This window comes from Nycticebus coucang, unplaced genomic scaffold, assembly GCF_027406575.1.
Source record: "Nycticebus coucang isolate mNycCou1 unplaced genomic scaffold, mNycCou1.pri scaffold_60, whole genome shotgun sequence".
NCBI classification, from domain to species: Eukaryota; Metazoa; Chordata; class Mammalia; order Primates; family Lorisidae; genus Nycticebus; species Nycticebus coucang.
The window spans coordinates 1-13714 of NW_026515587.1; the positions used below are offsets into that span (position 1 = coordinate 1).

Genomic DNA, 13714 nt, shown 5'->3' on the forward strand with positions numbered 1-13714 from the left:
CTGTAAAAGACATTATTTCATTCTTTTTGTGGCTAAATAGTATTTCATTGTGTATATAGACCACATTTCTTTTTACCCAGCACTCCACTGATGGCAACTTAGGTTGATTTCATATATTTGCTATCATAAACAGTGCAGTAATAAATATATAACTTCAGATGTCTTTTTATACATTGATCTATTTTCCTGTGGGTAAATGCACAGCAGTAGTATTGCTGGATTGTGTGGTATTCCTATTTTTAGTTCTTTGGGAGATATCTAAATATTATCCACATCCTGGCCAACATCTTTTTTTTTTTTTTTTAATCATAGCCATATTGACTAATGTAAGATAGTATCTCATTGTTGTTTTAATTAAAATTTCTCTGATAACTCTGATGGTGACATTTTTTCATACGAATTTTGGCCATTTGTTTATCTTCTTTTGAAAAATGTCTATTCATGTCCTATGTCCATGTTTTTTTTTTTTTTTTTCTCTCTCTTGGGCTCAAGTGATCCACTTGCCACAGTTTTTCTATTTTTAGTAGAGACAGGGTCTAATTCCTGCTCAGGATGGTCTTGAACCTGTGAAGTGAAGCTATCCATCCACCTCCGTCTCCCAGAATGCTAGGATTACAGGTGCGAACCACCGTGCCTGGCCTACTGTATTATTTTTAATTTGTATTTTTAATTTTTATTTTTTTTTATTGTTAAATCATAGCTGTGTACCTTAGTGCAATCAAGGGGTACAATGTACAGGTTTCATATACAATCTGAAATATTCTCATCAAACTGTTCAATGTAGCCTTCATGGCATTTTCTTAGCTGCTGTATGTAGGCATTTGTATTCTGCATTTAGTAAGTTTCGCCTGTACCCATTCCGAGATGCACCGTACATGTGGCCCCACCCATGACCCTCGCTCCACCAAAACCTCCTGCCTCCCTTCCCCTTCCTTGGCCCTTTCCCTAGTATTGTGCTATAGTTGGGTTATAGCCTTCATGTGAAAGATATAATTTAGCTTCATAGCAGAGCTGAGTACATAGGATACTTTTTTCTTCCATTCCTGAGATACTTTGCTAAGAAGAATATGTTCCAGCTCCATCCATGTAAACATGGATGTAAAAACATGGATGTAAACAGCCCTCCCATCTGAGGGCTGTAAAGAGGTAAAGTCTTAGCAGAGAGTCTTAGCAAAGTCTTAGCAAAGTCATAGCAGAGCTGAGTACATAGGATACTTTTTCTTCTATTCCTGAGATACTTTGCTGAGAAGAATATGTTCCAGCTCCATCCATGTAAACATGGCTGTAAAAAGCCCTCCCATCTGAGGGCTGTAAAGAGGTAAAGTCTCCATCTTTCTTTAAGGCTGCATAATATTCCATGGTATACATGTATCACAATTTGCTAGTCCATTCGTGGGTCAACGGACACTTGGGCTTCTTCCATGACTTAGCAATTATGAATTGGGCTGCAATAAACATTCTGGTACAGATGTCTTTGTTATATTGTGAGTTTTGGTCTTTGGGGTATAAACCTAGTAAAGGAATTATAGGATCGAATGGCAGGTCTATTTTTAGGTCTCTAAGTATTCTCCAAACACCCTTCCAGAAGGAACGTATTAGTGTGCATTCCCACCAGCAGTGTAGAAGTGTGCCCTTTTCTCCACATCCATGACAACATCTCTGGTTTTGGGATTTTGCTATGTGGGCTACTCTTACTGGGGTTAGGTTGTATCTCAAAGTAGTTTTTATTTGCATTTCTCTGATGATTACGGATGATGAGCTTTTTTTCATGTGTTTGTAGATCATGCATCTGTCTTCTTTAGAGAAGTTTCTCTTCAAGTCCCTTTCCCACCCTGAGATGGGATCATGTGTTCTTTTCTTGCTAATACATTTGAGTTCTCTGTGGAATCTGGTTATTAGACCTTTATCGGAGGTATAACCTTCAAATATTTTCTCCCATCTGAGGTCTGTCTACTTGCTTTGCTCACTATGTTCTTGGCTGTGCAGAAGCTTTTTAGTTTGATCAGGTCCCAGTAGTGTATTTTTGATACTGCTTCAATTGCCTGGGGAGTCCTCCTCATAAAATATTCACCCAGGCCAATTCCTTCAAGAGTTTTCCCTGCACTTTCTTCAAGTATTTTTATAGTTTCATGTCTTAAGTTTAAATCTTTTATCCAGTGAGAGTCTATCTTAGTTAATGGTGAAAGGTGTCAGTTCAATTTCAAACTTCTACAGGTTGCCAGCCAGTTTACCCAGCATCATTTGTTAAATAGGGAATCTTTTCCCCACGGAATGTTTTTAATTGGCTTGTCAAAGATCAAATAACGGTAAGTAGCTGAATTCATCTCTTGGTTCTCTATTCTGTTCCAGACATCTACTTCTCTGCTTTTGTGCCAATACCATGCTGTTTTGATCACTACCAATTTGTAGTACAGTCTGAGGTCTGGTAGCGTGATTCCACCTGCTTTGTTTTTATTTCTGAGTAATGTTTTGGCTATTCAAGTTTTTTTTCTGATTCCATATAAAACAAAGTATTATTTTTTTAAAGATGTTTAAAATATGACAATGGAGCTTTAATAGGAATTGCATTAAAATTGTATATTGCTTTGGGTAGTATAGACATTTTAACAATGTTTTTTTCTTCCCAGCCATGAGCATGGTATGTTTTTCCATCTGTTAACATCTTCAGCTATTTCTTTTCTTAAGGTTTCATAGTTCTCTTTGTATAGATCTTTCACATCCTTTGTTAGGTATACTCTCAAATATTTCATCTTCTTTGGCACTACTATGAAAGGAATAGAGTCCTTGAGTGTTTTTTCGGCTTGGTTATTGCTGGTATATATAAAGGCTACAGATTAATGGGTGTTGATTTTGTAGCCTGAGACATTGCTGTATTCCTTGATCACTTCTAAAAGTTTAGTAGTAGAATCCCTAGTGTTTTCCAGATATACGATCATATCATCTGCAAAGAGTGAAAGTTTGATCTATTCTGACCCTATGTGGATACCCTTGATCGACTTTTCTTCCCTAATTGCAATGGCTAAAACTTCCATTACAATGTTAAAGAACAATGGAGACAATGGGCAACCTTGCCTGGTTCCTGATCTAAGTGGAAATGATTTCAATTTAACTCCATTCAATAAGATATTGGCTGTGGGTTTGCTGTAGATGACCTCTATTAGTTTAAGAAATGTCCCTTCTATAACAATGTTCTTAAGTGTTCTGATCATGAAGGGATGCTGGATATTATTAAATGCTTTTTCTGCATCAATTGAAAGAATTATATCTTCCTTATTTTTTAGTTTGTTTATGTGTTGAATTACATTTCTAGATTGACGTATATTGAACCAGCCTTGAGACCCTGGGATAAATCCCACTTGGTCATGGTGTATAATTTTTTTGATGTGTTGTTGGATTCTGTTTGTTAGGATCTTATTGAGCATTTTAGCATCAATATTCATTAGTGATATTGGTCTATAATTTTCTTTTCTTGTTGGGTCTTTCCCTGGTTTGGGAATCAAGGTGATGTTTGTTTCGTAGAATGTGTTGGGTAATATTCCTTCTTTTTCTGTATTTTGGAAGAGGTTTAGTAGTATAGGTACAAGTTCTTCTTTAAACATTTGGTAGAATTCTGACGTAAAGCAATCTGGTCCTGGGCTTTTCTTTTTGGGGATATTTTGTATAGTTGATGCTATTTCAGAACTTGATATAGGCCTGTTCAACATTTCCATTTCGTTCTGGCTAAGTCTTGGTAGGTGGCGTACTTCCAGGTATTGGTCTATTTTTTTCAGATTTTCAGATTTCTGAGAGTAGAGTTTCATGTTTTAATGGGGTTACTTGTTTTTGTTGTTGTTGTTGTTGATGATGAGCTGTTTGAGTTACTTATAAATTCTGAATATCTTATTTTATCCCATTCTGAATATTGCCTTTTCACTCTGTTGGTTAATTCCTTTGCTTTGCAGAAGCTCTATTGTTTAAGTTCTGTTTTTCTGTATTTGTTTTTGTTGTCTGTGCTTTTGAGGTCTTAGTGATGAACTCTTTGCCTAGATAATGTCTAGAAGAGTTTTCTCTAGTATTTTTTATAATTTCAGGTCTTACATTCAAGACTTTAATCCATTTTGAGTTGATTTCCATATGTGGTGACAGATAGTTATCCAGTTTCACCCTTCTGCATATGGCAACCCAGTTTTCCCATCACCACTTATTGAGAAGGATATATTTTCCCTGGTCTATGTTCTTCTTGACTTTGTTAAAGATTAGTTGGCTGTAAGTATGTGGGTTTATTTCTAAGTTCACTGTTCTATTTCATATACATATATTTATTTCTCTTTTTTTTTTCTTTCTTTTACTTTTTAGAAACGGGTGTCTTGGCTCAGCACTTGTAGCTCTGTGGCTAGTGTGCCAGCCACATACAATGAAGCTGGTGGGTTCAAATACAACCCAGGCCAACTACAACCAAAAAAATAGCTGGGCATTGTGGTGGGCACCAGTGGTCCCAGCTACTTGAGAGGCTGAGACAAGAGAATCACTTAAGTCCAAGAGTTGGACGTTGCTATAAGCTGTGACACCACAGCACCCTACCAAGGACAACATATTGACACTCTGTCTCAAAAAAAGAAAAGAAAGAAATGGAGGTCTTCCTCTAGTTCCCAGGCTAAAGTGGAGTGTGATGACTATAGCTCAATGGAACCTCAAATGCCTGAGTTTAAGTGGACTTCCCACCTCAGCCTCCCAAGTAGCTGGGACTTCATACAACCACACTTGGCTGTTTTTTTTTCTTTTTTCTTTCTTTCTTTTTTTTTTTTTTTGTAGAAACAGGAGCTCACTTTATTGCCCAGGGTGAATTTGAACTTCTGGCCTCAAGGGATTCTTCCACCTTTCCCCCCCAAAGTGGTAGAATTATAAGCATAAGCCACCACCCCTGACCTATACGTCTTTTTTATACCAGTTACTGTAGACTTATAGTATACTTTTAAATCAGGCAAAGTGATGCCTCCAAATATGTTCTTTTTCCTCAAGATTACCTTGGAAATCCAGATGTTTTCATAATTGCATATGGTATTTATAAATGTTGTCTCTAAATCTGTGAAAAATAATATTGGTATTTTGATGGAGATTGCACTGAACCTTGCTTTGGGTCATCTGGCCCTCTTAACAATATTGGTTTTTCCAATCGAGGAACATAAGATGGGTTTCCATTTGTGGAAACAATGGAAGCAATTTATTTTATAAGTGTTTTCTAGTTTTACTTTTAGACATCTTTTTCCTATTTTATATAATATATTCCTAGTATTTTTTTTTCCTTTTTGCAGGAAATAAATTGTTTTGTTGATTTGTTTTTTGCTAGGTTGGTATACAGAAAGGCTGCTGGGTTCTGTACATTGATTTTGTATCCTTAAATTTTCTGTATTTATTTATCAGACCTAGAAGTTTTTTAATGGAATCTTTAGGATTTTCCAAGTATAACATCATTGAACAAGAATATTTGTATCATTTTTATTTTTATTTTCTTCTTGTTCTTCTTTTTTTTTTTTTTGTCTGATTGCCCTAGCAAGACTTCCAAATACTGTGTTGAATAACATTGGTTAAAATAGACGTCCTTGTCTTGTTACACTTTTTAGGGGGAAATGCCCTCAACTTTTTCTCATTAAGTATGATGCTGGCTGTGCATTTTTATGTATATGGCACTTTGTATTTTGAGGTATGTTCTTTCTATGCTTAGTTTGTTGGGGATTTTCATCATAAGCGATGCTGAATTTTTTCTTTTCTTATGTTTATTGTACATATTTGGAAGATGATGGCCATATCAATTTTTTTAACATTTTATTTTTTTTAATTCCTTTATTTTTTTAGTGTTAAATCAAAGCTGTGTACATCTGTGCAATCAAGGGGTACAATGTGCTGTATTCATATACAATGTGAAATATTCTCATCAAACTGTTCAGTGTAGCCTCCAGGGCATTTTCTTAGTTATTGTATGTAGACATTTGCATTCTGCATTTAGTAGGTTTCACCTGTACCCATTCTAAGATGCACCGTAGGTGTGACCCCACCCATTACCCTCCCTCCACCCTGACTTCATATCAATTATTTTTTAATTCATAATTATATTATTATTTTGCTGAGGTCCTAGGAACTCGTTATTTGTACACCTAATGTGGTCAATTCATGTATGAGTGTATTTATAATACAGGGAAATTAGTTTGTAGAGGATATTTCTTACCACAATGACTATCCATTTTTGAATTTTGGTAAGTTCATTTTACTTTTTAAACCTACTGGATTACTAGAGATGCTGAATTATATTGAATGCTTTTGTTTTATCTATTAAGATGATCATATGGTTTTTGTCCTTAATTCTGTTTATGCGATATATCACATTTACTGATTTGCATGTGTTGACCCATCCTTGCATCCCTGGTATAAAAGACACTTGACCATGACATAAGATATTTTTGATGTGCTGTTGCATTTGATTTGCTAATATTTTGCTGAGGATTATTGTGTCTATGTACACTGGGAATGTTGGTCTATAATTTCCTTTTCTGTGCGTGTTTTTTTGATATTGGTATCACGGCAATCCTGGCTTTCAGAATGAGAGAACTCATTTTCCTCTCTCTTTTGACACTAAACTGTCAAAATGGCAATGGATGTGGAGCTGCAGTCATAAATGGAAGCATGTTATTTAGGCAAGAAGCATGGTAATGTGGTATGCCCACATCTCAGCCTCATAATAGCTCTTTGAAGGGCAGTCAATACTATCTTAAGGGCACTTTAAGATAGCCTTGTTCCTCTGTCCCTCCCTGTCAGGTAGCAGCTTAAACCTCATTATCACAAACTTGGCCTGAGGGTGTTGCACAGTCGAGCATCAGTCTTGCAAAGTGGCACCTAGGGCCTTTGACCAGCGAGGGCATCTCTACCACCACAGTCATGCAGCATGTGCAAGAAGCTATGAGGAGTGCAATCTACTTCTGTCTTAATCTTAACCACAGCCAGCAGCAAGTGTGACCCTTCCCAGAGGTGCTTGAAAACATATGGTCTTCCTTCCTCCTCCTCAAAGCAGTGTTGTGGCAGCAGCTAAATCTAAAGACCCCTTTCTCAATTCCTCTGTATAGCCCTACTTAGAGGTAATGTATGACAGTCTCCCTAATATCCACAAAGGCTTCCATGACATTTGCCAAAATCAAAGGATATTTTTCAATCCTCGTCTTGTTAGTCCACTCACAAAGTACCCCAGAACTATTAACCACTTTGATTTTATTCAGAAAGAGTCTTTTTATCATCCATAACACTGTGAACACTAGATGATATACAAAAATCTCCAAAGATTCTTCAAGAGAGGCACATTGTAAAGAGATAATTTCTTAGTTTGGTTCCTTATATAAATCATATACCAATGTATTTCTTTCTTTTTTTTTTATGATCAAATGGAAGGTCTGATTTTAGTATTTTTGAGAATTCTCCATATTTCTTTCCATAAAGGTTGTATTACTTTGCAATCCTACCAGCAGTGCAAAAGTGTTCCATTCTCTTCACATCTATGCCAGCATCTCCAGCTGCAGAATGTTGTGATGTAAGCTATTATCACTGGGGTTACATGATATGCAATATAGTTTTGATTTGCATTTCACTGATGATTAGAGATGATTAGAATTTTTTAATTTGTTTATTGGGCATTAATCTGTCATCTTCAGAGAAGTTTCTATTAAAGTCTCTTGCTCATTTATAAATAGGGTTGTTTGCTCTTTTCTTATGGATTAATTTGAGTTTTCTGTAGATTCTAGTATACAGGCTTTTCTCAGATTTGTAGCATGCAAAAACCGCTCCAATTCCCATGACTATCTGTTTGCTTTGTTTGTGGAGCCCTTAGCTCTGCAGAAGCTTTTTAGCTTGATCAAACACTATTTATTTATTTTTGATGTTGCTGCAATTGCCAAGGGTTATTCCTCATAAAATCTTTTCCCAAGACAATATTTGCAAGTGTTTTCCCCACACTGTCTTCTAGGATTTTTATTATTTGACATATTTTTTATTTAATTTTTATTTTTTATTTTTTTGAAGAGTAACATTCAGTGCCTATCATGTACAATTCTTTATGTAGTTTCTTTCTCTTTTTAATTTATTTTTATTAAATCACAACTGTGTACATTATGGGTTATAGTGTGATGATTTGATATACAATGGAGAATGCTTAAATCAAACTGATTAACATAAGCATCACTCACTTATTATTGTGGCAAGACATTTATAATTTACTCTTAGTTGTTTTGAAATGTACCCTTGCATTGTGTTCATTATGTAAGATCCCACCAATTGCCCTCACTCCTCCCTCTACTTGACCTCCCTCCTCCTCTCTGCTCCCTCTTCTCCCTTCCTTCCTGCTGAACTATTATTTGTTTTATAATTTGTATTAATGTGTAAGTGATTATATACTGGTTTCATGATAGTATTGAGTACATTGGATACCTTTTTCCCCCATTCTTGAGGTAATTTACTAAGAAGAATATCTTCTAACTCCATCCAGGTAAACATAAAAGAGGCAAAGTCTCTATCTTTTTATGGCTGCATAATATTCCATGGTATACATATACCACAGTTTTTTAATTCATTCATGAGTCCATGGGCACTTGGACTGCTTCCGTGACTTGACAATCATGAATTGGGATGCAATAGAGAATCTGGTGCAAATGTTTTGTTGTAAAATGATTTTTGTTCACCTGGGTAGATACCTAGTGATGAAATGACCAGATCAACTGGTAAGTGGAGATACTTCTTTCCAAAAAGGCCTTATTACTTTGCAATCCCACCAGCAGTGTAGAAGTATTCCCTTCTCTTCACATGTATGCACGGTTTTGTGATTTTGTGATGTGGGCTAATCTTACTGGAGTTAGGTGATATCTCAAAGTGGTTTTGATTTGCATTTCTCTGATGATTAAAAATGATGAACATTTTTCATGTGTTTGTAGGTCTTCAGAAAAGTTTCTGTTCAAATCTCCTGTGCACAAAAAAAATGGAGTTGCTTTTCCTTTTCTTATTGATTGGAGTTCTCTGTAGATTCTTGTTAGCAAACATGCAAAAATTTGCATGTTAGAATCATAACATGCAAAAATAGTCTCTCATTCTGAAGGCTGTTGTTTTCTTTAGTTATAGTTCCCTTAGCTATGAAGAAGCTTTTTAGCTTGATCAGATACCAGTAATATATTTTTGTGTTGTTTTAATTAACAGAGGAGTCCTCCTCATAAAAATTTTCCTGGGCAAACATTTTCAAGCATTTTCCCTGCATTGTATTCTAGTATTTTTTACAGTTTAGTGCCTTAAATTTAACTCTTTTATCCACTGAGAATCAATTTTTGTTAGTGGTGAAGTGTGAGGATCCACTTTCAATCTTCTACATTTTGCTAGTCAGTTCACCCAGCACCATTTGTGAAATAGGGAATCTTTTCCCCAGTGCATGGTTTTGTGAGGCTTATCAAAGATCAGATAATGCTATGTGGCTGGCTTGATCTCTAGATTTTCTACTCTATTCCATATATCTATCTCAATATTTTTGTGCCAGTACCAACCTATTGTGATCACTGTAGATTTGTAGTATAGCCTGAAGTTTAGTAAGGTGATGCCTCAATATTTGTTTTTATTTTTATGTAATGTATTAGCTATTTGAGTGTTTTCCTGATTCCATAGTAAATGAAGTATTAGTTTTTCAAGTTGTTTAAAGTATGACATTGGTGCTTTGATAGGGATTGCATTAAATATGTAGATTGCTTTGGGTAGTATGAACATTTTAACAATGTTCCTTCTTCCCAGCCATGAGCATCATAAGTTTTTCAATTTGTTAACATCTTCTGGTATTTTTTTCCTCAGGATTTCATATTTTTTTTTAATAGAGATCTTTCGTGTCCCTTGTTAGATAAATTCCCAGATATTTCATCTCATTGGCACTACTGTAAAGGAATAGAGTCCTTGATTATATTTTTGGCTTCACTTTGTTGGCGCATGTAAAGGCTACCATTTTGTAAGTATTGATTTTGTATCCTGAGAAACTGCTATATTCCTTGATCATTTCTAAGAGCTTTGTAATTGAGCTCCTAGGGTTTTCCAGGTATAAGATTGTATCATCCATGAATAGTGAGAATTTGACCTCCTCTGACCCCAGTTGAATACCCTTGATCCCCTTTTCTTACCTGATTGTGGTGGCTAGGACTTCCAGTACTATTTTGAATACCAGTGGTAACATTAGTCATCCTTGTCTAGTTCCAGATCTGAGTGTAAATATTTTCAATTTTACTCTATTCAATATGATATATAGTATCTCAGGAATAAAAAATATATATATCCAATGTACTCAGTACTACTGTGAAAGCAATTTATAATCACTCACACTTGCATATGAAAAATGAAACACAATTATAGCCTTGGATGAAGGAGGGAATGGGAGGTAGAGGGGAGGGGAAGGGGTGGGTTGATAGAGGGAGGGTTAGTAGGGGGACCACACCTATGGAGCACATTGCAAGTACAAGTTGGATCTATCAGGTGTAGAACACAAATGTCTTAATGCTGTAATTGGGTAAATGAGGTGTAAGCTATGTTGATTAGTAGGATGCAAGCACTCCAATTTGTACAAATAACCAACACATCAAATCCCATAATGGCATAACTATATTTATGATCTATGTAAAAATGACTTCATAAAAATATGATATTGGCTTTGGGTTTGCTCTAAATGGCCTCTATCAGTTTAAGAAATGTCCCATCTAAGCCTATTTTCTTCAGTGTTCTAATCCTGAAAGGATACAGCATCTTTTTATCAAAAGCCGTTTCTGTATCAACTGATAGAATCATAAAGTCTTTGTTTTCAATTTTATTTATGTGGTGTGTTATTTTTACAGATTTATATACACTGGGATAAAACCAACTTGATTGTGATGCATAATTTCTTTTGTTATTGTTTGTTTAGCAGGCCCAAGCCAGGTTTGAACTAGCCAGCTCAGGTGGACGGGGCCGGCACTCTAACCACTGTGCTATGTGTGCCCAACCAAGATGTATAATTCTCTTGATGTGTTGTTGAATTATGTTTGCTAGGATCTTACTGAGTAGTTTTGCATTGATATTCATTAATGATATTGGTCTATAATTTTCTTTCTTTGTTCTGTCCTTTCCTGGTTTGGGGATCAAGGTTATATTTGCTTCATAGAATGTGTTGGGGAGGATTCTTTCTTTTTCTACGTTTTGGAAAAGCTCGTGAAATGTAAGTAGTAGTTCCTCTTTGAAGTTTTGGTAGAATTCTAATGTGAAGCCATCTGGTCTCAAACTTTTCCTTTTTAAGAGATTTTGCATACTTGATGGTATTTCAGCACTTGATGTAGATCTACTGAAAATTGGTAATTCTTTCTGGTTGAGTCTAGGAATGTGGTGTGCTTTCAGGTATTTCTCCATTTCCTTCGGATTATTATATTTCTCACAATAGAGGGGTTTTTGTAATCATTGAGAATTATTTTAATTTCTGTGGTATTTATTGTTTTATTCCTTTATTGTTTCTCATTGACATTATGAAAGTTTTCACTTCCTGATTCTGTTTAGTCAACCATTTATGAATTTTATTAATCTTTTCAAAGAACCAACCTTTCGTTTCATTGATCTTCTGAATAATCCTATTGTTTTCACTTTCATTTAATTCTGCTATGAATTAAAAAGAGGCTATAATTTTAATATAATATTATCTGCTATAATTTTTTTTTTCCCCAGGGGAAAGCGCGAACGCAGTCCCCCACTACCACAAATTATGCAGTCGAGTTTCCCACATTTGGGGAAATCGCAGGGGTCAGCACATCCGGAGTGCAATGGATAAGCCTCGCCCTGGGAAAACCACCTTCGTGATCATGGTATCTCCCCTGCCAGGTAAGTATCTGCTATAATTTTTGTTATTTCTTTTCTTCTGCTAGGTTTAGTGTTGGATTGTTCTTCCTTTTCTAGTTGCTTGAAATGACCCATTAGGATGCCGTCTTTCTCTCTTTCTGTATTCTTGATGAAATCTTCTAAATTATAAACTTCTCTCTTAGGACTGCCTTTGCAGTAGCTACTGCTTTTGATAACTTGTGTCTCCATTATTATTTTGTACAAAAGTTTGATGATTTCTTTTTTTAATCTCATCTTTGACCCAGTTATAATTGAGTCTAAGTTATTTAGTTTTCATAACTTTGTTTGAGTATGAAGATTTTTGTTCCTGTTGACTTCAATTTTTATGCCTTGATCGTTCCAGAAGATACAAGGAATAGTTACTATTCTTTTAAATTTGTTGAGATAAGACATTGTTTCGTAAGATATGATCAATTTTGGAAGATGTAACATAGGCTGATGGGAAGAATGTGTAATCAGTTTAATTAGGCTAAAATGCTCTATAGGTGTCCATTAAGTCCATTTCTACTAGGGTCACATTGAAGTCTATTATTTCCTTGTTCAGTTTTTCTTGAAGGGTCTATCCAGAACTGCCAAAAGGGTGTTAAAATCTCCAACTATCTTAGTGCATGAAGATATCAAATTATTCATATCCATTAGGGTTTACTTTCTGTATTGAGCAGCATTTAGGTAGGGTGCCTAAATGTTAATTATTGAAATTTCTTCATTTTGAGCGTTTCCCTTGACAAATATGTACTGTACATCCTTGTCTTTCCTTACCTTTCTTGGATTAAAAACACTTGTCTCTGCCAATAAGATTGCACTCCTGATTTTTTTCTGATTTCTACTTGCCTATATTATAGAAGTTTATCCCTTTACCTTGAGTCTTTTTTTATCCTTTGAGGTAAAATGAATCTCTGGTATTCAACAGATACATGATCTGAGGTTTTGTATCCAGTTAGCCTACCTGTGCCTCTTTAGAGGACAATTTAAGCCATTTACACTAATGGGAACTGAATAGGTGTGGTAGTGTTTTGGCCATCATGTTTTTCAAAAGTCTAGTGAATATTTTTAATTCTTTCATCATGTGGAAGTTATGTTTTCTTTGATAAATTCTGGGTGAGTTTACTTTGGTGGTAGACCGTTGTGTTTGTCTTTATGGAAAAATGGGTCTGAGTATTTCCTGGAAGGCTGGTTTAGTTTTGAAACATTTCTGTAACATGTATATATTCATAAAATATTTGATTTCTCCATCACAAATGAAACTCAGTTTTTCTGGATACAGGATACTAGGATGAAAGTTTGTTTTCTTTAGAAGATTGAAAGTCAGTAACCATCCTATTCTGACTGGAAAAGTTTCAGCTGAAAGATCTTCAGTCCACCTTATATTTCTTCCTCTCTGGTGATGCTTTTCTTATGTCTGGCTGTCGCAGGATTTTCTCCTTCATACTAACTTGGGGGAATGTTAATTACAATGTGTTTGGGAGATGCTTTATTTGGATTCAGTAATACTTGGGTTCTGAAACTATCTATCTGAATTTTGGTATCTCTTGCAATGTTTGGAAAATTCATCTCCATAATATCTTGGGGTAGAGAATCTGTGCCTTTAGGACCATCCTCTTCTCTTTCAGGAATTCCTAATAAGTCAGATTTTTGATATTTTGGAATGGTCCCCCAATTCTGTAAGGAAATGATTTGTTCTTGTTTTCCATTTATCTGCCTCTTTGAATGTTTGGGATTGATAACAGCCTTCTCTTCAATTTCAAAGATATTTTCTTCCACCTGTTCAGCTCTATTACTGAGGGATTCTACTGTATTTTGAAGCTCCTCAAAGAAACTTTTT

General features: G+C 35.4%; 1 non-coding gene across 1 annotated transcript; it reads right to left on the reverse strand.

Annotated features, from left to right (window-relative positions):
* Positions 1–11718: 11718 nt before the first annotated feature.
* On the reverse strand, positions 11719–11882 carry LOC128579517 (U1 spliceosomal RNA). Its single transcript, XR_008378175.1, has one exon. It is a non-coding gene; the product is annotated as a U1 spliceosomal RNA (small nuclear RNA).
* Between the last annotated feature and the right edge of the window lie 1832 nt (positions 11883–13714).